The sequence below is a fragment of the Pseudophryne corroboree genome, unplaced genomic scaffold, assembly GCF_028390025.1.
Source record: "Pseudophryne corroboree isolate aPseCor3 unplaced genomic scaffold, aPseCor3.hap2 scaffold_346, whole genome shotgun sequence".
Classification (NCBI taxonomy): Eukaryota; Metazoa; Chordata; class Amphibia; order Anura; family Myobatrachidae; genus Pseudophryne; species Pseudophryne corroboree.
The window spans coordinates 597,535-621,180 of record NW_026970009.1 but is presented as its reverse complement, the minus strand read 5'-3'; the positions used below and the strand labels follow the sequence as shown (position 1 = coordinate 621,180).

The following is a 23,646-nucleotide window of genomic DNA, read 5'->3' as shown; positions in this document are numbered from 1 at the left end:
CCACTTCATTTTCTTTACCCTATTATTAAAATGGTAATTGACAAAAACAAACTACATTGTCACCAGAAGAGCAATACAAAATGTACAAGTGATATATTAAAATCATCTTTCCAGCTTGAATTTCAATGATGCATTGGGTCTACAATTTTGTGAGAAACATCTTCACCCTTAAATAAAGATTTTCTTAATTCCTTACCTGTGTGCTAATTAGATATCACCTTGTTTTCACATTAAACAGACTTCCACATGAGAAAGCAGCAAGGATGCAGTGGTGTTAATGTTTCCTGGTGTCAACCTGTATTATTTCAGTAGACATTGAAATGAGGATACATCTTGCTGCCTTTCCAATGAAGCAAGTTTAATTTAGTAATAGGTGAAAAACCATCCCTACAAAGGTGTTAATCAGAGACTTGGCTTTGTGGACACTTTTCAGAGAACAAATTTGTTAGCATAAAAATAAAGCCAGAAAATGAAGAGCTGTTTAATCACGCAATTTGATTTTTTTGCCAGCATATTTCTTTTTCTCTGCAACCCACTGCTAAATTGTGCTTCCTAGATGTTTTTATAAAATCACTGAATCAAATCTAACTCTGATTACATCAGAGAAGGCCAGGTACCCTACACCATAACAGGGGGTATGAAATTTGACTTGTCTACTTAAAGATCACCAAAATCTGATAACAAGGTCAATTACGTCCCTGGGTGGGATTGAACCACCAACCTTTTGGTTAATAGCCGTACACACTAACTGATTGCGCCACAGAGACACTTTGCAAAAGTACATACTGACAAATGCTAATAAGCATTCATCTAAAACGTTTCCTAGAAAAACTTTAAAAAGTCAATAATCTGGAGAGTTTTTGTAAGATGTTTCTTCTATCAACCAACGAAGAAACACATTGGTACTTCCCCATGATGAGTGAGTGCTTCTGGATCTCTTGCACTTACATGTGCAGCAGAGTACAGCAATGGAAGCATGCTGGGCCCATAACCCAGAGGTAAGCAGATTGAAACTATCCTCTGCTATATGCATTTTTTTGTTTGTTAATTAAAGTAATCCAAAACTGGGATTGATATTTTGGCTCTTTTATTTTTACTTAAAGTACAATAACTTTTACCATTTTAATTTGCTTTAATAGTATATTGACAGTATTGTTTTCTTTCAAAAATCCACTTCATTTTCTTTACCCTATTATTAAAATGGTAATTGACAAAAACAAACTACATTGTCACCAGAAGAGCAATACAAAATGTACAAGTGATATATTAAAATCATCTTTCCAGCTTGAATTTCAATGATGCATTGGGGCAACGATTTTGTGAGAAACATCTTCACCCTTAAATAAAGATTTTCTTAATTCCTTACCTGTGTGCTAATTAGATATCACCTTGTTTTCACATTAAACAGACTTCCACATGAGAAAGCAGCAAGGATGCAGTGGCGTTAATGTTTCCTGGTGTCAACCTGTATTATTTCAGTAGACATTGAAATGAGGATGCATCTTGCTGCCTTTCCAATGAAGCAAGTTTAATTTAGTAATAGGTGAAAAACCATCCTTACAAAGGTGTTAATCAGAGACTTGGCTTTGTGGACACTTTTCAGAGAACAAATTTGTTAGCATAAAAATAAAGCCAGAAAATAAAGAGCTGTTTAATCACTCAATTGGATTTTTCTGCCAGCATATTTTTTTTCTCTGCAACCCACTGCTAAATTGTGCTTCCTAGCTGTTTTTATAAAATCACTGAATCAAATCTAACTCTGATTACATCAGAGAAGGCCATGTACCCTACACCATAAAAGGGGGTTTGAAATTTTGACTTGTCTACTTAAAGATCACCAAAATCTGATAACAAGGTCAATTAGGTCCATGGGTGGGATTGAACCACCAACCTTTTGGTTAATAGCCGTACATACTAACTGATTGCGCCACAGAGACACTTTGCAAAAGTCTATACTGACAAAGGCTAATAAGCATTCATCTAAAACGTTTCCTAGAAAAACTTTAAAAAGTCAATAATCTGGAGAGTTTTTGTAAAATGTTTCTTCCATCAACCAACGAAGAAACACATTGGTACTTTCCCATGATGAGTGAGTGCTTCAGGATCTCTTGAACTTACATGTGCAGCAGAGTACTGCAATGGAAGCATGCTGGGCCCATAACCCAGAGGTAGGCAGATTGAAACTATCCTCTGCTATATGCATTTTTTTTTGTTAATTAAAGTAATCCAAAACTGGGATTGATATTTTGTCTCTTTTATTTTTACTTAAAGTACAATAACTTTTACCATTTTAATTTGTTTTAATAGTATATTGACAGTATTGTTTTCTTTCAAAAATCCACTTCATTTTCTTTACCGTATTATTAAAATGGTAATTGACAAAAACAAACTACATTGTCACCAGAAGAGCAATACAAAATGTACAAGTGATATATTAAAATCATATTTCCAGCTTGAATTTCAATGATGCATTGGGGCAACGATTTTGTGAGAAACATCTTCACCCTTAAATAAAGATTTTCTTAATTCCTTACCTGTGTGCTAATTAGATATCACCTTGTTTTCATATTAAACAGACTTCCACATGAGAAAGCAGCAAGGATGCAGTGGCGTTAATGTTTCCTGGTGTCAACTTGTATTATTTTAGTAGACATTGAAATGAGGATGCATCTTGCTGCCTTTCCAATGAAGCAAGTTTAATTTAGTAATAGGTGAAAAACCATCCTTACAAAGGTGTTAATCAGAGACTTGGCTTTGTGGACACTTTTCAGAGAACAAATTTGTTAGCATAAAAATAAAGCCAGAAAATGAAGAGCTGTTTAATCACTCAATTGGATTTTTCTGCCAGCATATTTTTTTTCTCTGCAACCCACTGCTAAATTGTGCTTCCTAGCTGTTTTTATAAAATCACTGAATCAAATCTAACTCTGATTACATCAGAGAAGGCCAGGTACCCTACACCATAACAGGGGGTTTGAAATTTTGACTTGTCTACTTAAAGATCACCAAAATCTGATAACAAGGTCAATTAGGTCCCTGGGTGGGATTGAACCACCAACCTTATGGTTAAATAGCCGTACATACTAACTGATTGCGCCACAGAGACACTTTACAAAAGTCCATACTGACAAAGGCTAATAAGCATTCATCTAAAACGTTTCCTAGAAAAACTTTAAAAAGTCAATAATCTGGAGAGTTTTTGTAAGATGTTTCTTCCATCAACCAACGAAGAAACACATTGGTACTTTCCCATGATGAGTGAGTGCTTCAGGATCTCTTGCACTTACATGTGCAGCAGAGTACTGCAATGGAAGCATGCTGGGCCCATAACCCAGAGGTAGGCAGATTGAAACTATCCTCTGATATATGCATTTTTTTTTGTTAATTAAAGTAATCCAAAACTGGGATTGATATTTTGTCTATTTTATTTTTACTTAAAGTACAATAACTTTTACCATTTTAATTTGTTTTAATAGTATATTGACAGTATTGTTTTCTTTCAAAAATCCACTTCATTTTCTTTACCCTATTATTAAAATGGTAATTGACAAAAACAAACTACATTGTCACCAGAAGAGCAATACAAAATGTACAAGTGATATATTAAAATCATATTTCCAGCTTGAATTTCAATGATGCATTGGGGCAACGATTTTGTGAGAAACATCTTCACCCTTAAATAAAGATTTTCTTAATTCCTTACCTGTGTGCTAATTAGATATCACCTTGTTTTCATATTAAACAGACTTCCACATGAGAAAGCAGCAAGGATGCAGTGGCGTTAATGTTTCCTGGTGTCAACTTGTATTATTTCAGTAGACATTGAAATGAGGATGCATCTTGCTGCCTTTCCAATGAAGCAAGTTTAATTTAGTAATAGGTGAAAAACCATCCTTACAAAGGTGTTAATCAGAGACTTGGCTTTGTGGACACTTTTCAGAGAACAAATTTGTTAGCATAAAAATAAAGCCAGAAAATGAAGAGCTGTTTAATCACTCAATTGGATTTTTCTGCCAGCATATTTTTTTTCTCTGCAACCCACTGCTAAATTGTGCTTCCTAGCTGTTTTTATAAAATCACTGAATCAAATCTAACTCTGATTACATCAGAGAAGGCCAGGTACCCTACACCATAACAGGGGGTTTGAAATTTTGACTTGTCTACTTAAAGATCACCAAAATCTGATAACAAGGTCAATTAGGTCCCTGGGTGGGATTGAACCACCAACCTTATGGTTAATAGCCGTACATACTAACTGATTGCGCCACAGAGACACTTTGCAAAAGTCCATACTGACAAAGGCTAATAAGCATTCATCTAAAACGTTTCCTAGAAAAACTTTAAAAAGTCAATAATCTGGAGAGTTTTTGTAAGATGTTTCTTCCATCAACCAACGAAGAAACACATTGGTACTTTCCCATGATGAGTGAGTGCTTCAGGATCTCTTGCACTTACATGTGCAGCAGAGTACTGCAATGGAAGCATGCTGGGCCCATAACCCAGAGGTAGGCAGATTGAAACTATCCTCTGCTATATGCATTTTTTTTTGTTAATTAAAGTAATCCAAAACTGGGATTGATATTTTGTCTCTTTTATTTTTACTTAAAGTACAATAACTTTTACCATTTTAATTTGTTTTAATAGTATATTGACAGTATTGTTTTCTTTCAAAAATCCACTTCATTTTCTTTACCCTATTATTAAAATGGTAATTGACAAAAACAAACTACATTGTCACCAGAAGAGCAATACAAAATGTACAAGTGATATATTAAAATCATCTTTCCAGCTTGAATTTCAATGATGCATTGGGGCAACGATTTTGTGAGAAACATCTTCACCCTTAAATAAAGATTTTCTTAATTCCTTACCTGTGTGCTAATTAGATATCACCTTGTTTTCACATTAAACAGACTTCCACATGAGAAAGCAGCAAGGATGCAGTGGCGTTAATGTTTCCTGTTGTCAACCTGTATTATTTCAGTAGACATTGAAATGAGGATATATCTTGCTGCCTTTCCAATGAAGCAAGTTTAATTTAGTAATAGGTGAAAAACCATCCCTACAAAGGTGTTAATCTGAGACTTGGCTTTGTGGACACTTTTCAGAGAACAAATTTGTTAGCATAAAAATAAAGCCAGGAAATGAAGAGCTGTTTAATCACGCAATTTGATTTTTTTGCCAGCATATTTCTTTTTCTCTGCAACCCACTGCTAAATTGTGCTTCCTAGCTGTTTTTATAAAATCACTGAATCAAATCTAACTCTGATTACATCAGAGAAGGCCAGGTACCCTACACCATAACAGGGGGTTTGAAATTTTGACTTGTCTACTTAAAGATCACCAAAATCTGATAACAAGGTCAATTACGTCCCTGGGTGGGATTGAACCACCAACCTTTTGGTTAATAGCCGTACATACTAACTGATTGCGCCACGGAGACACTTTGCAAAAAGTACATACTGACAAATGCTAATAAGCATTCATCTAAAACGTTTCCTAGAAAAACTTAAAAATGTCAATAATCTGGAGAGTTTTTGTAAGATGTTTCTTCTATCAACCAACGAAGAAACACATTGGTACTTTCCCATGATGAGTGAGTGCTTCAGGATCTCTTGCACTTACATGTGCAGCAGAGTACAGCAATGGAAGCATGCTGGGCCCATAACCCAGAGGTAGGCAGATTGAAACTATCCTCTGCTATATGCATTTTTTTTTGTTAATTAAAGTAATCCAAAACTGGGATTGATATTTTGTCTCTTTTATTTTTACTTAAAGTACAATAACTTTTACCATTTTAATTTGTTTTAATAGTATATTGACAGTATTGTTTTCTTTCAAAAATCCACTTCATTTTCTTTACCCTATTATTAAAATGGTAATTGACAAAAACAAACTACATTGTCACCAGAAGAGCAATACAAAATGTACAAGTGATATATTAAAATCATCTTTCCAGCTTGAATTTCAATGATGCATTGGGGCAACGATTTTGTGAGAAACATCTTCACCCTTAAATAAAGATTTTCTTAATTCCTTACCTGTATGCTAATTAGATATCACCTTGTTTTCACATTAAACAGACTTCCACATGAGAAAGCAGCAAGGATGCAGTGGCGTTAATGTTTCCTGGTGTCAACCTGTGTTATTTCAGTAGACATTGAAATGAGGATGCATCTTGCTGCCTTTCCAATGAAGCAAGTTTAATTTAGTAATAGGTGAAAAACCATCCTTACAAAGGTGTTAATCAGAGACTTGGCTTTGTGGACACTTTTCAGAGAACAAATTTGTTAGCATAAAAATAAAGCCAGAAAATGAAGAGCTGTTTAATCACTCGATTGGATTTTTCTGCCAGCATATTTTTTTCTCTGCAACCCACTGCTAAATTGTGCTTCCTAGCTGTTTTTTACAAAATCACTGAATCAAATCTAACTCTGATTACATCAGAGAAGGCCATGTACCCTACACCATAAGAGGAGGTTTGAAATTTTGACTTGTCTACTTAAAGATCACCAAAATCTGATAACAAAGTCAATTACGTCCCTGGGTGGGATTGAACCACCAACCTTTTGGTTAATAGCCGTACACACTAACTGATTGCGCCACAGAGACACTTTGCAAAAGTACATACTGACAAATGCTAATAAGCATTCATCTAAAACGTTTCCTAGAAAAACTTTAAAAAGTCAATAATCTGGAGAGTTTTTGTAAGATGTTTCTTCCATCAACCAACGAAGAAACACATTGGTACTTTCCCATGATGAGTGAGTGCTTCAGGATCTCTTGCACTTACATGTGCAGCAGAGTACTGCAATGGAAGCATGCTGGGCCCATAACCCAGAGGTAGGCAGATTGAAACTATCCTCTGATATATGCATTTTTTTTTGTTAATTAAAGTAATCCAAAACTGGGATTGATATTTTGTCTATTTTATTTTTACTTAAAGTACAATAACTTTTACCATTTTAATTTGTTTTAATAGTATATTGACAGTATTGTTTTCTTTCAAAAATCCACTTCATTTTCTTTACCCTATTATTAAAATGGTAATTGACAAAAACAAACTACATTGTCACCAGAAGAGCAATACAAAATGTACAAGTGATATATTAAAATCATATTTCCAGCTTGAATTTCAATGATGCATTGGGGCAACGATTTTGTGAGAAACATCTTCACCCTTAAATAAAGATTTTCTTAATTCCTTACCTGTGTGCTAATTAGATATCACCTTGTTTTCATATTAAACAGACTTCCACATGAGAAAGCAGCAAGGATGCAGTGGCGTTAATGTTTCCTGGTGTCAACTTGTATTATTTCAGTAGACATTGAAATGAGGATGCATCTTGCTGCCTTTCCAATGAAGCAAGTTTAATTTAGTAATAGGTGAAAAACCATCCTTACAAAGGTGTTAATCAGAGACTTGGCTTTGTGGACACTTTTCAGAGAACAAATTTGTTAGCATAAAAATAAAGCCAGAAAATGAAGAGCTGTTTAATCACTCAATTGGATTTTTCTGCCAGCATATTTTTTTTCTCTGCAACCCACTGCTAAATTGTGCTTCCTAGCTGTTTTTATAAAATCACTGAATCAAATCTAACTCTGATTACATCAGAGAAGGCCAGGTACCCTACACCATAACAGGGGGTTTGAAATTTTGACTTGTCTACTTAAAGATCACCAAAATCTGATAACAAGGTCAATTAGGTCCCTGGGTAGGATTGAACCACCAACCTTATGGTTAATAGCCATACATACTAACTGATTGCGCCACAGAGACACTTTGCAAAAGTCCATACTGACAAAGGCTAATAAGCATTCATCTAAAACGTTTCCTAGAAAAACTTTAAAAAGTCAATAATCTGGTGAGTTTTTGTAAGATGTTTCTTCCATCAACCAACGAAGAAACACATTGGTACTTTCCCATGATGAGTGAGTGCTTCAGGATCTCTTGCACTTACATGTGCAGCAGAGTACTGCAATGGAAGCATGCTGGGCCCATAACCCAGAGGTAGGCAGATTGAAACTATCCTCTGCTATATGCATTTTTTTTTGTTAATTAAAGTAAAACAAAACTGGGATTGATATTTTGTCTCTTTTATTTTTACTTAAAGTACAATAACTTTTACCATTTTAATTTGTTTTAATAGTATATTGACAGTATTGTTTTCTTTCAAAAATCCACTTCATTTTCTTTACCGTATTATTAAAATGGTAATTGACAAAAACAAACTACATTGTCACCAGAAGAGCAATACAAAATGTACAAGTGATATATTAAAATCATATTTCCAGCTTGAATTTCAATGATGCATTGGGGCAACGATTTTGTGAGAAACATCTTCACCCTTAAATAAAGATTTTCTTAATTCCTTACCTGTGTGCTAATTAGATATCACCTTGTTTTCATATTAAACAGACTTCCACATGAGAAAGCAGCAAGGATGCTGTGGCGTTAATGTTTCCTGGTGTCAACTTGTATTATTTTAGTAGACATTGAAATGAGGATGCATCTTGCTGCCTTTCCAATGAAGCAAGTTTAATTTAGTAATAGGTGAAAAACCATCCTTACAAAGGTGTTAATCAGAGACTTGGCTTTGTGGACACTTTTCAGAGAACAAATTTGTTAGCATAAAAATAAAGGCAGAAAATGAAGAGCTGTTTAATCACTCAATTGGATTTTTCTGCCAGCATATTTTTTTTCTCTGCAACCCACTGCTAAATTGTGCTTCCTAGCTGTTTTTATAAAATCACTGAATCAAATCTAACTCTGATTACATCAGAGAAGGCCAGGTACCCTACACCATAACAGGGGGTTTGAAATTTTGACTTGTCTACTTAAAGATCACCAAAATCTGATAACAAGGTCAATTAGGTCCCTGGGTGGGATTGAACCACCAACCTTATGGTTAAATAGCCGTACATACTAACTGATTGCGCCACAGAGACACTTTGCAAAAGTCCATACTGACAAAGGCTAATAAGCATTCATCTAAAACGTTTCCTAGAAAAACTTTAAAAAGTCAATAATCTGGAGAGTTTTTGTAAGATGTTTCTTCCATCAACCAACGAAGAAACACATTGGTACTTTCCCATGATGAGTGAGTGCTTCAGGATCTCTTGCACTTACATGTGCAGCAGAGTACTGCAATGGAAGCATGCTGGGCCCATAACCCAGAGGTAGGCAGATTGAAACTATCCTCTGATATATGCATTTTTTTTTGTTAATTAAAGTAATCCAAAACTGGGATTGATATTTTGTCTATTTTATTTTTACTTAAAGTACAATAACTTTTACCATTTTAATTTGTTTTAATAGTATATTGACAGTATTGTTTTCTTTCAAAAATCCACTTCATTTTCTTTACCCTATTATTAAAATGGTAATTGACAAAAACAAACTACATTGTCACCAGAAGAGCAATACAAAATGTACAAGTGATATATTAAAATCATATTTCCAGCTTGAATTTCAATGATGCATTGGGGCAACGATTTTGTGAGAAACATCTTCACCCTTAAATAAAGATTTTCTTAATTCCTTACCTGTGTGCTAATTAGATATCACCTTGTTTTCATATTAAACAGACTTCCACATGAGAAAGCAGCAAGGATGCAGTGGCGTTAATGTTTCCTGGTGTCAACTTGTATTATTTCAGTAGACATTGAAATGAGGATGCATCTTGCTGCCTTTCCAATGAAGCAAGTTTAATTTAGTAATAGGTGAAAAACCATCCTTACAAAGGTGTTAATCAGAGACTTGGCTTTGTGGACACTTTTCAGAGAACAAATTTGTTAGCATAAAAATAAAGCCAGAAAATGAAGAGCTGTTTAATCACTCAATTGGATTTTTCTGCCAGCATATTTTTTTTCTCTGCAACCCACTGCTAAATTGTGCTTCCTAGCTGTTTTTATAAAATCACTGAATCAAATCTAACTCTGATTACATCAGAGAAGGCCAGGTACCCTACACCATAACAGGGGGTTTGACATTTTGACTTGTCTACTTAAAGATCACCAAAATCTGATAACAAGGTCAATTAGGTCCCTGGGTGGGATTGAACCACCAACCTTATGGTTAATAGCCGTACATAGTAACTGATTGCGCCACAGAGACACTTTGCAAAAGTCCATACTGACAAAGGCTAATAAGCATTCATCTAAAACGTTTCCTAGAAATACTTTAAAAAGTCAATAATCTGGAGAGTTTTTGTAAGATGTTTCTTCCATCAACCAACGAAGAAACACATTGGTACTTTCCCATGATGAGTGAGTGCTTCAGGATCTCTTGCACTTACATGTGCAGCAGAGTACTGCAATTGAAGCATGCTGGGCCCATAACCCAGAGGTAGGCAGATTGAAACTATCCTCTGCTATATGCATTTTTTTTTGTTAATTAAAGTAATCCAAAACTGGGATTGATATTTTGTCTCTTTTATTTTTACTTAAAGTACAATAACTTTTACCATTTTAATTTGTTTTAATAGTATATTGACAGTATTGTTTTCTTTCAAAAATCCACTTCATTTTCTTTACCCTATTATTAAAATGGTAATTGACAAAAACAAACTACATTGTCACCAGAAGAGCAATACAAAATGTACAAGTGATATATTAAAATCATCTTTCCAGCTTGAATTTCAATGATGCATTGGGGCAACGATTTTGTGAGAAACATCTTCACCCTTAAATAAAGATTTTCTTAATTCCTTACCTGTGTGCTAATTAGATATCACCTTGTTTTCACATTAAACAGACTTCCACATGAGAAAGCAGCAAGGATGCAGTGGCGTTAATGTTTCCTGGTGTCAACTTGTATTATTTCAGTAGACATTGAAATGAGGATGCATCTTGCTGCCTTTCCAATGAAGCAAGTTTAATTTAGTAATAGGTGAAAAACCATCCTTACAAAGGTGTTAATCAGAGACTTGGCTTTGTGGACACTTTTCAGAGAACAAATTTGTTAGCATAAAAATAAAGCCAGAAAATGAAGAGCTGTTTAATCACTCAATTGGATTTTTCTGCCAGCATATTTTTTTTCTCTGCAACCCACTGCTAAATTGTGCTTCCTAGCTGTTTTTTATAAAATCACTGAATCAAATCTAACTCTGATTACATCAGAGAAGGCCATGTACCCTACACCATAAGAGAAGGTTTGAAATTTTGACTTGTCTACTTAAATATCACCAAAATCTGATCACAAGGTTAATTACGTCCCTGGGTGGGATTGAACCACCAACCTTTTGGTTAATAGCCAAACACACTAACCGATTGCGCCACAGAGACACTTTGCGAAAAGTACATACTGACAAAGGCTAATAAGCATACATCTAGAACGTTTCCTAGAAAAACATTAAAAAATCAATAATCTGGAGAGTTTTTGTAAGATGTTTCATCCATCAACCAACGAATAAACACATTGGTACTTTCCCATGATGAGTGAGTGCTTCAGGATCTCTTGCACTTACATGGGCAGCAGAGTACTGCAATGGAAGCATGCTGGACCCATAACCCAGAGGTAGGCAGATTGAAACTATCCTTTGCTATATGCATTTTTTTTGTTAATTTAAGTAATCAAAACTGGGATTGATATTTTTGCTCTTTTATTTTTACTTAAAGTACAATAACTTTTACCATTTTAATTTGTTTTAATAGTATATTGACAGTATAGTTTTCTTTCAAAAATCCACTTAATTTTCTTTACCCTGTTATTAAATTGGTAATTGACAAAAAAACTACATTGTCACCAGAAGAGCAATACAAAATGTACAAGTGATATATTAAAATCATCTTTCCAGCTTGAATTTCAATGATGCATTGGGTCAACAATTTTGTGAGAAACATCTTCACCCTTAAATAAAGATTTTCTTAATTCCTTACCTGTGTGCTAATTAGATATCACCTTGTTTTCACATTAAACAGACTTCCACATGAGAAAGCAGCAAGGATGCAGTAGCGTTAATGTTTCCTGGTGTCAACTTGTATTATTTCAGTAGACATTGAAATGAGGATGCATCTTGCTGCCTTTCCAATGAAGCAAGTTTAATTTAGTAATAGGTGAAAAACCATCCTTACAAAGGTGTTAATCAGAGACTTGGCTTTGTGGACACTTTTCAGAGAACAAATTTGTTAGCATAAAAATAAAGCCAGAAAATGAAGAGCTGTTTAATCACTCAATTGGATTTTTCTGCCAGCATATTTTTTTTCTCTGCAACCCACTGCTAAATTGTGCTTCCTAGCTGTTTTTTATAAAATCACTGAATCAAATCTAACTCTGATTACATCAGAGAAGGCCAGGTACCCTACACAATAAGAAGGGGTTTGAAATTTTGACTTGTCTACTTAAATATCACCAAAATCTGATCACAAGGTCTATTACGTCCCTGGGTGGGATTGAACCACCAACCTTTTGGTTAATAGCCGAACACACTAACCGATTGCGCCACCGAGACACTTTGCAAACAGTACATACTGACAAAGGCTAATAAGCATTCATCTAGAACGTTTCCTAGAAAAACATTAAAAAATCAATAATCTGGAGAGTTTTTGTAAGATGTTTCTTCCATCAACCAACGAATAAACACATTGGTACTTTCCCATGATGAGTGAGTGCTTCAGGATCTCTTGCACTTACATGTGCAGCAGAGTACTGCAATGGAAGCATGCTGGACCCATAACCCAGAGGTAGGCAGATTGAAACTATCCTTTGCTATATGCATTTTTTTTTGGTTAATTTAAGTAATCAAAACTGGGATTGATATTTTTGCTCTTTTATTTTTACTTAAAGTACAATAACTTTTACCATTTTAATTTGTTTTAATAGTATATTGACAGTATAGTTTTCTTTCAAAAATCCACTTAATTTTCTTTACCCTATTATTAAAATGGTAATTGACAAAAAAAACTACATTGTCACCAGAAGAGCAATACAAAATGTACAAGTGATATATTAAAATCATCTTTCCTGCTTGAATTTCAATGATGCATTGGGGCAACAATTTTGTGAGAAACATCTTCACCCTTAAATAAAGATTTTCGTAATTTCTTACCTGTGTGCTAATTAGATATCACCTTGTTTTCACATTAAACAGACTTCCACATGAGAAAGCAGCAAGGATGCAGTGGCGTTAATGTTTCCTGGTGTCAACCTGTATTATTTCAGTAGACATTGAAATGAGGATGCATCTTGCTGCCTTTCCAATGAAGCAAGTTTAATTTAGTAATAGGTGAAAAACCATCCCTACAAAGGTGTTAATCAGAGACTTGGCTTTGTGGACACTTTTCAGAGAACAAATTTGTTAGCATAAAAATAAAGCCAGAAAATAAAGAGCTGTTTAATCACTCAATTGGATTTTTCTGCCAGCATATTTTTTTTCTCTGCAACCCACTGCTAAATTGTGCTTCCTAGCTGTTTTTATAAAATCACTGAATTAAATCTAACTCTGATTACATCAGAGAAGGCCAAGTACCCTACACCATAACAGGGGGTATGAAATTTTGACTTGTCTACTTAAAGATCACCAAAATCTGATAACAAGGTCAATTGGGTCCCTGGGTGGGATTGAACCACCAACCTTTTGGTTAATAGCCGTACATACTAACTGATTGCGCCACAGAGACACTTTGCAAAAGTCCATACTGACAAAGGCTAATAAGCATTCATCTAAAACGTTTCCTAGTAAAACTTTAAAAAGTCAATAATCTGGAGAGTTTTTGTAAGATGTTTCTTCTATCAACCAACGAAGAAACACATTGGTACTTTCCCATGATGAGTGAGTGCTTTAGGATCTCTTGCACTTACATGTGCAGCAGAGTACAGCAATGGAAGCATGCTGGACACATAACCCAGAGGTAGGCAGATTGAAACTATCCTCTGCTGTATGCTTTTTTTTTTTGTTAATTTAAGTAATCAAAACTGGGATTGATATTTTTGCTCTTTTATTTTTACTTAAAGTACAATAACTTTTACCATTTTAATTTGTTTTAATAGTATATTGACAGTATAGTTTTCTTTCAAAAATCCACTTAATTTTCTTTACCCTATTATTAAAATGGTAATTGACAAAAAAAACTACATTGTCACCAGAAGAGCAATACAAAATGTACAAGTGATATATTGAAATCATCTTTCCAGCTTGAATTTCAATGATGCATTGGGGCAACAATTTTGTGAGAAACATCTTCACCCTTAAATAAAGATTTTCGTAATTTCTTACCTGTGTGCTAATTAGATATCACCTTGTTTTCACATTAAACAGACTTCCACATGAGAAAGCAGCAAGGATGCAGTGGCGTTAATGTTTCCTGGTGTCAACCTGTATTATTTCAGTAGACATTGAAATGAGGATGCATCTTGCTGCCTTTCCAATGAAGCAAGTTTAATTTAGTAATAGGTGAAAAACCATCCCTACAAAGGTGTTAATCAGAGACTTGGCTTTGTGGACACTTTTCAGAGAACAAATTTGTTAGCATAAAAATAAAGCCAGAAAATGAAGAGCTGTTTAATCACGCAATTGGATTTTTTTGCCAGCATATTTCTTTTTCTCTGCAACCCACTGCTAAATTGTGCTTCCTAGATGTTTTTATAAAATCACTGAATCAAATCTAACTCTGATTACATCAGAGAAGGCCAGGTACCCTACACCATAACAGGGGGTATGAAATTTGACTTGTCTACTTAAAGATCACCAAAATCTGATAACAAGGTCAATTAGGTCCCTGGGTGGGATTGAACCACCAACCTTTTGGTTAATAGCCGTACATACTAACTGATTGCGCCACAGAGACACTTTGCAAAAGTTTATACTGACAAAGGCTAATAAGCATTCATCTAAAACGTTTCCGAGAAAAACTTTAAAAAGTCAATAATCTGGAGAGTTTTTGTAAGATGTTTCTTCCATCAACCAACGAAGAAACACATTGGTACTTTCCCATGATGAGTGAGTGCTTCAGGATCTCTTGCACTTACATGTGCAGCAGAGTACTGCAATGGAAGCATGCTGGGCCCATAACCCACAGGTAGGCAGATTGAAACTATCCTCTGCTACATGCATTTTTTTTGTTGTTAAAGTAATCCAAAACTGGGATTGATATTTTGGCTCTTTTATTTTTACTTAAAGTACAATAACTTTTACCATTTTAATTTGTTTTAATAGTATATTGACAGTATTGTTTTCTTTCAAAAATCCACTTCATTTTCTTTACCCTATTATTAAAATGGTAATTGACAAAAACAAACTACATTGTCACCAGAAGAGCAATACAAAATGTACAAGTGATATATTAAAATCATCTTTCCAGCTTGAATTTCAATGATGCATTGGGGCAACGATTTTGTGAGAAACATCTTCACCCTTAAATAAAGATTTTCTTAATTCCTTACCTGTGTGCTAATTAGATATCACCTTGTTTTCATATTAAACAGACTTCCACATGAGAAAGCAGCAAGGATGCAGTGGCGTTAATGTTTCCTGGTGTCAACCTGTATTATTTCAGAAGACATTGAAATGAGGATGCATCTTGCTGCCTTTCCAATGAAGCAAGTTTAATTTAGTAATAGGTGAAAAACCATCCTTACAAAGGTGTTAATCAGAGACTTGGCTTTGTGGACACTTTTAAGAGAACAAATTTGTTAGCATAAAAATAAAGCCAGAAAATAAAGAGCTGTTTAATCACTCAATTGGATTTTTCTGCCAGCATATTTTTTTTCTCTGCAACCCACTGCTAAATTGTGCTTCCTAGCTGTTTTTATAAAATCACTGAATCAAATCTAACTCTGATTACATCAGAGAAGGCCAAGTACCCTACACCATAACAGGGGGTTTGAAATTTTGACTTGTCTACTTAAAGATCACCAAAATCTGATAACAAGGTCAATTAGGTCCCTGGGTGGGATTGAACCACCAAACTTTTGGTTAATAGCCGTACATACTAACTGATTGCGCCACAGAGACACTTTGCAAAAGTCCATACTGACAAAGGCTAATAAGCATTCATCTAAAACGTTTCCTAGCAAAACTTTAAAAAGTCAATAATCTGGAGAGTTTTTGTAAGATGTTTCTTCCATCAACCAATGAATAAACACATTGGTACTTTCCCATGATGAGTGAGTGCTTCAGGATCTCTTGCACTTACATGTGCAGCAGAGTACTGCAATGGAAGCATGCTGGACCCATAACCCAGAGGTAGGCAGATTGAAACTATCCTTTGCTATATGCATTTTTTTTTGTTAATTTAAGTAATCAAAACTGGGATTGATATTTTTGCTCTTTTATTTTTACTTAAAGTACAATAACTTTTACCATTTTAATTTGTTTTAATAGTATATTGACAGTATAGTTTTCTTTCAAAAATCCACTTAATTTTCTTTACCCTATTATTAAAATGGTAATTGACAAAAAAAACTACATTGTCACCAGAAGAGCAATACAAAATGTACAAGTGATATATTAAAATCATCTTTCCAGCTTGAATTTCAATGATGCATTGGGGCAACAATTTTGTGAGAAACATCTTCACCCTTAAATAAAGATTTTCGTAATTTCTTACCTGTGTGCTAATTAGATATCACCTTGTTTTCACATTAAACAGACTTCCACATGAGAAAGCAGCAAGGATGCAGTGGCGTTAATGTTTCCTGGTGTCAACCTGTATTATTTCAGTAGACATTGAAATGAGGATGCATCTTGCTGCCTTTCCAATGAAGCAAGTTTAATTTAGTAATAGGTGAAAAACCATCCCTACAAAGGTGTTAATCAGAGACTTGGCTTTGTGGACACTTTTCAGAGAACAAATTTGTTAGCATAAAAATAAAGCCAGAAAATGAAGAGCTGTTTAATCACGCAATTTGATTTTTTTGCCAGCATATTTCTTTTTCTCTGCAACCCACTGCTAAATTGTGCTTCCTAGATGTTTTTATAAAATCACTGAATCAAATCTAACTCTTATTACATCAGAGAAGGCCAGGTACCCTACACCATAACAGGGGGTATGAAATTTGACTTGTCTACTTAAAGATCACCAAAATCTGATAACAAGATCAATTAGGTCCCTGGGTGGGATTGAACCACCAACCTTTCGGTTAATAGCCGTACATACTAACTGATTGCGCCACAGAGACCCTTTTACTTGCCTTACAGAGCAGCTCTGGAGCTGTTACAGTGCCCAGCTGCTGCAAGAAAACAGCTTGAATGCTTAAGGGGCTGGGGCATAGCCAACATGAGCCCCACACCGAAGGAGGGTGGAGGTGTTTAATGCGAACTAGGGGTCATCCAAGCGCCGCAAAAGGCCGCCATGCCCTGCACGTCCCTTTTCTCTTTTCATATGCAGACGAGGGTTGAAGCCAACTTTGACCCACTGCTTGGATGACATCACCATATGCAAATCAATCTGCTGCAGGCCTTCCACCAGGAATGCTTGCACTAGTTGTTGCATTTGGTTTGTTGTTTGGGGGTGCTTCAGTATTAGGCAGCCTTCTGCCCTCCCATGTTCATCTGAAAATATGTGTTCTCCCTGCAGTTGTTGTCCCCAGATGAGAGTTCCCTTGTGCTGCCTCAGTTGAATCTCCTTTACTTGACAGAGATGTGCCTGAGCAGCGGCCCTCCCCAGCCCTATCTCAAATCATACTTATTTTGCATAGGAGATACCATGGTCATGAAGATTGTTCTCCCAGGGTGAGGTTCATTCATTGCATTCTGGGTATGCTGACCCCTGTGATTTCCCCAAATGTGGGAAACTCAACTGCATTATTTGTGGTAGTGGGGGACTGTGTTTGTGCTTTCCTCTGGTCAGCTCTGGTAAAAGTCAGATTTCTTTGTCTCAGATCTTCCTCTAGCCTTGTTCTTCTTTCGAGAGTTCCCTTGTGCTGCCTCAGTTGGATCTCCTTCACTTGACAGGGGGGTGCACGAGCAGCGACCCTCCCCAGCTCTAGCCCAACTCCTATTTACCTGCCAGGTGAGATACTATGATCAGGAAGGTGCTTCTCCCAGGGCAAGGCTCACCCATTGCACTCTGGGTGTGCTGCTCCTGCGATTTCCCCAAATGTGGGACACTTGACTGCATAATTTGTGTTTCCTCTGGTCGGCTCTCATATAATTCAGATCTCTTTGTCTCAGGTCTTTCTCCAGCCTAGTTTGCTGTCTGTTTCCACTTCTCTTTTCTTGAGCCGCTCCCTTCTATGCAGTTGCACACTATCCTGACCTCTCCCGTCTGCTTACTTTGTGCCTTCCAACGCACAATGCATACTACAGGTAGTGCTGCAGAGCCCACACCCTTTTACATGCTTTACAGAGCAACTCTGGAGCTGTTACAGTGCCCAGCTGCTGCAAGAAATCATCTTGAATGTTTCAGGGTCTGGGGCATAGCCAACATGAGCCCCACACCGAAGGAGGGGTCATCCAAGCGCCACAAAAGGACACCATGCCCTGCACATCCCTTTTTTCTTTTCATATGCAGACGAGGGTTGAAGCCAACTTTGACCCACTGCTTGGATGACATCACCATATGCAAATCCATCTGCTGCAGGCCTTCCCCCAGGAATGCTTGCACTAGTTGTTGCATTTGGTTTGTTGTTTGGGGGTGCTTCAGTATTAGGCAGCCTTCTGCCCTCCCATGTTCATCTGAAAATATGTGTTCTCCCTGCAGTTGTTGTCCCCAGATGAGAGTTCCCTTGTGCTGCCTCAGTTGAATCTCCTTTACTTGACAGAGATGTGCCTGAGCAGCGGCCCTCCCCAGCCCTATCCCAAATCATACTTATTTTGCATAGGAGATACCATGGTCATGAAGATTGTTCTCCCAGGGTGAGGTTCATTCATTGCATTCTGGGTATGCTGACCCCTGTGATTTCCCCAAATGTGGGAAACTCGACTGCATTATTTGTGGTAGTGGGGGACTGTGTTTGTGCTTTCTTCTGGTCAACTCTGGTAAAAATCAGATTTCTTTGTCTCAGATCTTCCTCTAGCCTTGTTCCTCTTTTGAGACTTCCCTTGTGCTGCCTCAGTTGGATCTCCTTCACTTGACAGGGGGGTACCCGAGCAGCGACCCTCCCCAGCTCTAGCCCAACTCCTACTTACCTGCCAGGTGAGATACTATGTTCATGTAGGTGCTTCTCCCAGGGCAAGGCTCACCCATTGCACTCTGGGTGTGCTGCCCCTTTGATTTCCCCAAATGTGGGAAACTTGACTGCATAATTTGTGTTTCCCCTGGTCGTCTCTCGTATAATTCAGATCTCTTTGTCTCAGGTCTCTCTCCAGCCTAGTTTGCTGTCTGTTTCCACTTCTCTTTTCTTGAGCCGCTCCCTTCTATGCCCTTGCGCACTATCCTGACTTCTCCCGTCTGCTTACTTTGTGCCTTCCAACACACAATGCAAACTACAGGTAGTGCTGCAGGGCCCACACCCTTTTACTTGCCTCACAGAGCAGCTCTGGAGCTGTTACAGTACCCAGCTGCTGCAAGAAATCAGCTTGAATGCTTCAGGGGCTGGGGCATTGCCAACATGAGCCCCACACCGAAGGAGGGTGGGGGTGTTTAATGCGAACTAAGGGTCACCCAAGCACCGCAAAAAGCAGCCATGCCCTGCACGCCCCTTTTCTCTTTTCATATGCAGACGAGGGTTGAAGCCAACTTTGACCCACTGCTTGGATGGCATTACCATATGCAAATCAATCTGCTGCAGGCCTTCCCCCAGGAATGCTTGCACTAGTTGTTGCATTTGGTTTGTTGTTTGGGGGTGCTTCAGTATTAGGCAGCCTTCTGCCTTCCCATGTTCATCTGAAAATATGTGTTCTCCCTGCAGTTGTTGTCCCCAGATGAGAGTTCCCTTGTGCTGCCTCAGTTGAATCTCCTTTACTTGACAGAGATGTGCCTGAGCAGCGGCCCTCCCCAGCCCTATCCCAAATCATACTTATTTTGCATAGGAGATACCATGGTCATGAAGATTGTTCTCCCAGGGTGAGGTTCATTCATTGCATTCTGGGTATGCTGACCCCTGTGATTTCCCCAAATGTGGGAAACTCGACTGCATTATTTGTGGTAGTGGGGGACTGTGTTTGTGCTTTCCTCTGCTCAGCTCTGGTAAAAGTCAGATTTCTTTGTCTCAGATCTTCCTCTAGCCTTGTTCTTCTTTCGAGAGTTCCCTTGTGCTGCCTCAGTTGGATCTCCTTCACTTGACAGGGGGGTGCCCGAGCAGCGACCCTCCCCAGCTCTAGCCCAACTCCTACTTACCTGCCAGGTGAGATACTATGATCAGGAAGGTGCTACTCCCAGGGCAAGGCTCACCCATTGCACTCTGGGTGTGCTGCTCCTGCGATTTCCCCAAATGTGGGAAACTTGACTGCATAATTTGTGTTTCCTCTGGTCGGCTCTCGTATAATTCAGATCTCTTTGTCTCAGGTCTTTCTCCAGCCTAGTTTGCTGTCTGTTTCCACTTCTCTTTTCTTGAGCCGCTCCCTTCTATGCCCTTGCGCACTATCCTGACCTCTCCCGTCTGCTTACTTTGTGCCTTCCAACGCACAATGCATACTACAGGTAGTGCTGCAGGGCCCACACCCTTTTACATGCTTTACAGAACAGCTCTGGAGCTGTTACAGTGCCCAGCTGCTGCAAGAAATCATCTTGAATGCTTCAGGGGCTGGGGCATAGCCAACATGAGCCCCACACCGAAGGAGGGTGGAGATGTTTAATGCGAATTAAGGGTCATCCAAGCGCCACAAAAGGACGCCATGCCCTGCACATCCCTTTTTTCTTTTCATATGCAGACGAGGGTTGAAGCCAACTTTGACCCACTGCTTGGATGACATCACCATATGCAAATCCATCTGCTGCAGGCCTTCCCCCAGGAATGCTTACACTAGTTGTTGCATTTGGTTTGTTGCTTGGGGGTGCTTCAGTATTAGGCAGCCTTCTGCCCTCCCATGTTCATCTGAAAATATGTGTTCTCCCAGCAGTTGTTGTCCCCAGATGAGAGTTCCCTTGTGCTGCCTCAGTTGAATCGCCTTTACTTGACAGAGATGTGCCTGAGCAGCGGCCCTCCCCAGCCCTATCCCAAATCATACTTATTTTGCATAGGAGATATCATGGTCATGAAGATTGTTCTCCCAGGGTGAGGTTCATTCATTGCATTCTGGCTATGATGACCCCTGTGATTTCCCCAAATGTGGGAAACTCGACTGCATTATTTGTGGTAGAGGGGGACTGTGTTTGTGCTTTCCTCTGCTCAGCTCTGGTAAAAGTCAGATTTCTTTGTCTCAGATCTTCCTCTAGCCTTGTTCTTCTTTCGAGAGTTCCCTTGTGCTGCCTCAGTTGGATCTCCTTCACTTGACAGGGGGGTGCCCGAGCAGTAACCCTCCCCAGCTCTAGCCCAACTCCTACTTACCTGCCAGGTGAGATACTATGATCATGTAGGTGCTTCTCCCAGGGCAAGGCTCACCCATTGCACTCTGGGTGTGCTGCTCCTGCAATTTCCCCAAATGTGGGAAACTTGACTGCATAATTTGTGTTTCCCCTGGTCGGCTCTCGTATAATTCAGATCTCTTTGTCTCAGGTCTCTCTCCAGCCTAGTTTGCTGTCTGTTTCCACTTCTCTTTTCTTGAACCGGTCCCTTCTATGCCCTTGCGCACTATCCTGACTTCTCCCGTCTGCTTACTTTGTGCCTTCCAACGCACAATGCGAACTACAGGTAGTGCTGCAGGGCCCACACCCTTTTAGTTGCCTTACAGAGCAGCTCTGGAGCTGTTACAGTGCCCAGCTGCTGCAAGAAATCAGCTTGAATGCTTCAGGTGCTGGGGCATAGCCAACATGAGCCCCACACCGAAGGAGGGTGGAGGTGTTTAATGCGAATTAGGGGTCATGCAAGCGTCGCAAAAGGCCGCCATGCCCTGCACATCCCTTTTTTCTTTTCATATGCAGACGAGGGTTGAAGCCAACTTTGACCCACTGCTTGGATGACATCACCATATGCAAATCCATCTGCTGCAGGCCTTCCCCCAGGAATGCTTGTACTAGTTGTTGCATTTGGTTTGTTGTTTGGGGGTGCTTCAGTATTAGGCAGCCTTCTGCCCTCCCATGTTCATCTGAAAATATGTGTTCTCCCTGCAGTTGTTGTCCCCAGATGAGAGTTCCCTTGTGCTGCCTCAGTTGAATCTCCTTTACTTGACAGAGATGTGCCTGAGCAGCGGCCCTCCCCAGCACTATCCCAAATCATACTTATTTTGCATAGGAGATACCATGGTCATGAAGATTGTTCTCCCACGGTGAGGTTCATTCATTGCATTCTGGGTATGCTGACCCCTGTGATTTCCGCAAATGTGGGAAACTCGACTGCATTATTTGTGGTAGAGGGGGACTGTGTTTGTGCTTTCCTCTGGTCAGCTCTGGTAAAAGTCAGATTTCTTTGTCTCAGATCTTCCTCTAGCCTTGTTCCTCTTTCAAGAGTTCCCTTGTGCTGCCTCAGTTGGATCTCCTTCACTTGACAGGGGGGTGCCCGAGCAGCGACCCTCCCCAGCTCTAGCCCATCTCCTACTTACCTGCCAGGTGAGATACTATGATCATGAAGGTGCTTCTCCCAGGGCAAGGCTCACCCATTGCACTCTGGGTGTGCTGCTCCTGCAATTTCCCCAAATGTGGGACACTTGACTGCATAATTTGTGTTTCCCCTGGTCGGCTCTCGTATAATTCAGATCTCTTTGTCTCAGGTCTCTCTCCAGCCTAGTTTGCTGTCTGTTTCCACTTCTCTTTTCTTGAGCCGCTCCCTTCTATGCCCTTGCGCACTATCCTGACTTCTCCCGTCTGCTTACTTTGTGCCTTCCAATGCACAATGCAAACTACAGGTAGTGCTGCAGGGCCCACACCCTTTTACTTGCCTTACAGAGCAGCTCTGGAGCTGTTACAGTGCCCAGCTGCTGCAAGAAATCAGCTTGAATGCTTCAGGGGCTGGGGCATAGCCAACATGAGCCCCACACCGAAGGAGGGTGGAGGTGTTTAATGCGAACTAGGGGTCATCCAAGCGCCGCAAAAGGCCGCCATGCCCTGCACGCCCCTTTTCTCTTTTTTGATATGCAGACGAGGGTTGAAGCCAACTTTGACCCACTGCTTGGATGGCATTACCATATGCAAATCAATCTGCTGCAGGCCTTCCCCCAGGAATGCTTGCACTAGTTGTTGCATTTGGTTTGTTGTTTGGGGGTGCTTCAGTATTAGGCAGCCTTCTGCCCTCCCATGTTCATCTGAAAATATGTGTTCTCCCTGCAGTTGTTGTCCCCAGATGAGAGTTCCCTTGTGCTGCCTCAGTTGAATCTCCTTTACTTGACAGAGATGTGCCTGAGCAGCGGCCCTCCCCAGCCCTATCCCAAATCATACTTATTTTGCATAGGAGATACCATGGTCATGAAGATTGTTCTCCCAGGGTGAGGTTCATTCATTGCATTCTGGGTATGCTGACCCCTGTGATTTCCCCAAATGTGGGAAACTCAACTGCATTATTTGTGGTAGTGGGGGACTGTGTTTGTGCTTTCCTCTGGTCAGCTCTGGTAAAAGTCAGATTTCTTTGTCTCAGATCTTCCTCTAGCCTTGTTCTTCTTTCGAGAGTTCCCTTGTGCTGCCTCAGTTGGATCTCCTTCACTTGACAGGGGGGTGCACGAGCAGCGACCCTCC

The 23,646-nt window shown here is 38.9% G+C and overlaps 12 non-coding genes across 12 annotated transcripts; 11 read left to right on the top strand and 1 right to left on the bottom strand.

The window, feature by feature from the left end:
- Positions 1 to 11,212: 11,212 nt before the first annotated feature.
- TRNAN-AUU (transfer RNA asparagine (anticodon AUU)) lies at positions 11,213 to 11,286 on the bottom strand. Its single transcript has one exon. It is a non-coding gene; the product is annotated as a tRNA-Asn (tRNA).
- Positions 11,287 to 17,621: 6,335 nt separating this feature from the next.
- On the top strand, positions 17,622 to 17,785 carry LOC135020321 (U1 spliceosomal RNA). Its single transcript, XR_010217758.1, has one exon. It is a non-coding gene; the product is annotated as a U1 spliceosomal RNA (small nuclear RNA).
- Positions 17,786 to 17,937: 152 nt separating this feature from the next.
- On the top strand, positions 17,938 to 18,100 carry LOC135020294 (U1 spliceosomal RNA). Its single transcript, XR_010217737.1, has one exon. It is a non-coding gene; the product is annotated as a U1 spliceosomal RNA (small nuclear RNA).
- A 646-nt stretch (positions 18,101 to 18,746) lies between these two features.
- LOC135020333 (U1 spliceosomal RNA) lies at positions 18,747 to 18,910 on the top strand. The gene has a single exon (XR_010217769.1). It is a non-coding gene; the product is annotated as a U1 spliceosomal RNA (small nuclear RNA).
- Positions 18,911 to 19,062: 152 nt separating this feature from the next.
- Positions 19,063 to 19,225, top strand: LOC135020308 (U1 spliceosomal RNA). Its single transcript, XR_010217749.1, has one exon. It is a non-coding gene; the product is annotated as a U1 spliceosomal RNA (small nuclear RNA).
- Positions 19,226 to 19,896: 671 nt separating this feature from the next.
- Positions 19,897 to 20,060, top strand: LOC135020325 (U1 spliceosomal RNA). Its single transcript, XR_010217762.1, has one exon. It is a non-coding gene; the product is annotated as a U1 spliceosomal RNA (small nuclear RNA).
- A 152-nt stretch (positions 20,061 to 20,212) lies between these two features.
- On the top strand, positions 20,213 to 20,375 carry LOC135020276 (U1 spliceosomal RNA). Its single transcript, XR_010217719.1, has one exon. It is a non-coding gene; the product is annotated as a U1 spliceosomal RNA (small nuclear RNA).
- A 671-nt stretch (positions 20,376 to 21,046) lies between these two features.
- LOC135020344 (U1 spliceosomal RNA) lies at positions 21,047 to 21,210 on the top strand. Its single transcript, XR_010217780.1, has one exon. It is a non-coding gene; the product is annotated as a U1 spliceosomal RNA (small nuclear RNA).
- Positions 21,211 to 21,362: 152 nt separating this feature from the next.
- On the top strand, positions 21,363 to 21,525 carry LOC135020278 (U1 spliceosomal RNA). The gene has a single exon (XR_010217721.1). It is a non-coding gene; the product is annotated as a U1 spliceosomal RNA (small nuclear RNA).
- A 671-nt stretch (positions 21,526 to 22,196) lies between these two features.
- LOC135020257 (U1 spliceosomal RNA) lies at positions 22,197 to 22,360 on the top strand. Its single transcript, XR_010217701.1, has one exon. It is a non-coding gene; the product is annotated as a U1 spliceosomal RNA (small nuclear RNA).
- A 152-nt stretch (positions 22,361 to 22,512) lies between these two features.
- LOC135020275 (U1 spliceosomal RNA) lies at positions 22,513 to 22,675 on the top strand. The gene has a single exon (XR_010217718.1). It is a non-coding gene; the product is annotated as a U1 spliceosomal RNA (small nuclear RNA).
- Positions 22,676 to 23,348: 673 nt separating this feature from the next.
- On the top strand, positions 23,349 to 23,512 carry LOC135020320 (U1 spliceosomal RNA). The gene has a single exon (XR_010217757.1). It is a non-coding gene; the product is annotated as a U1 spliceosomal RNA (small nuclear RNA).
- Positions 23,513 to 23,646: the final 134 nt, after the last annotated feature.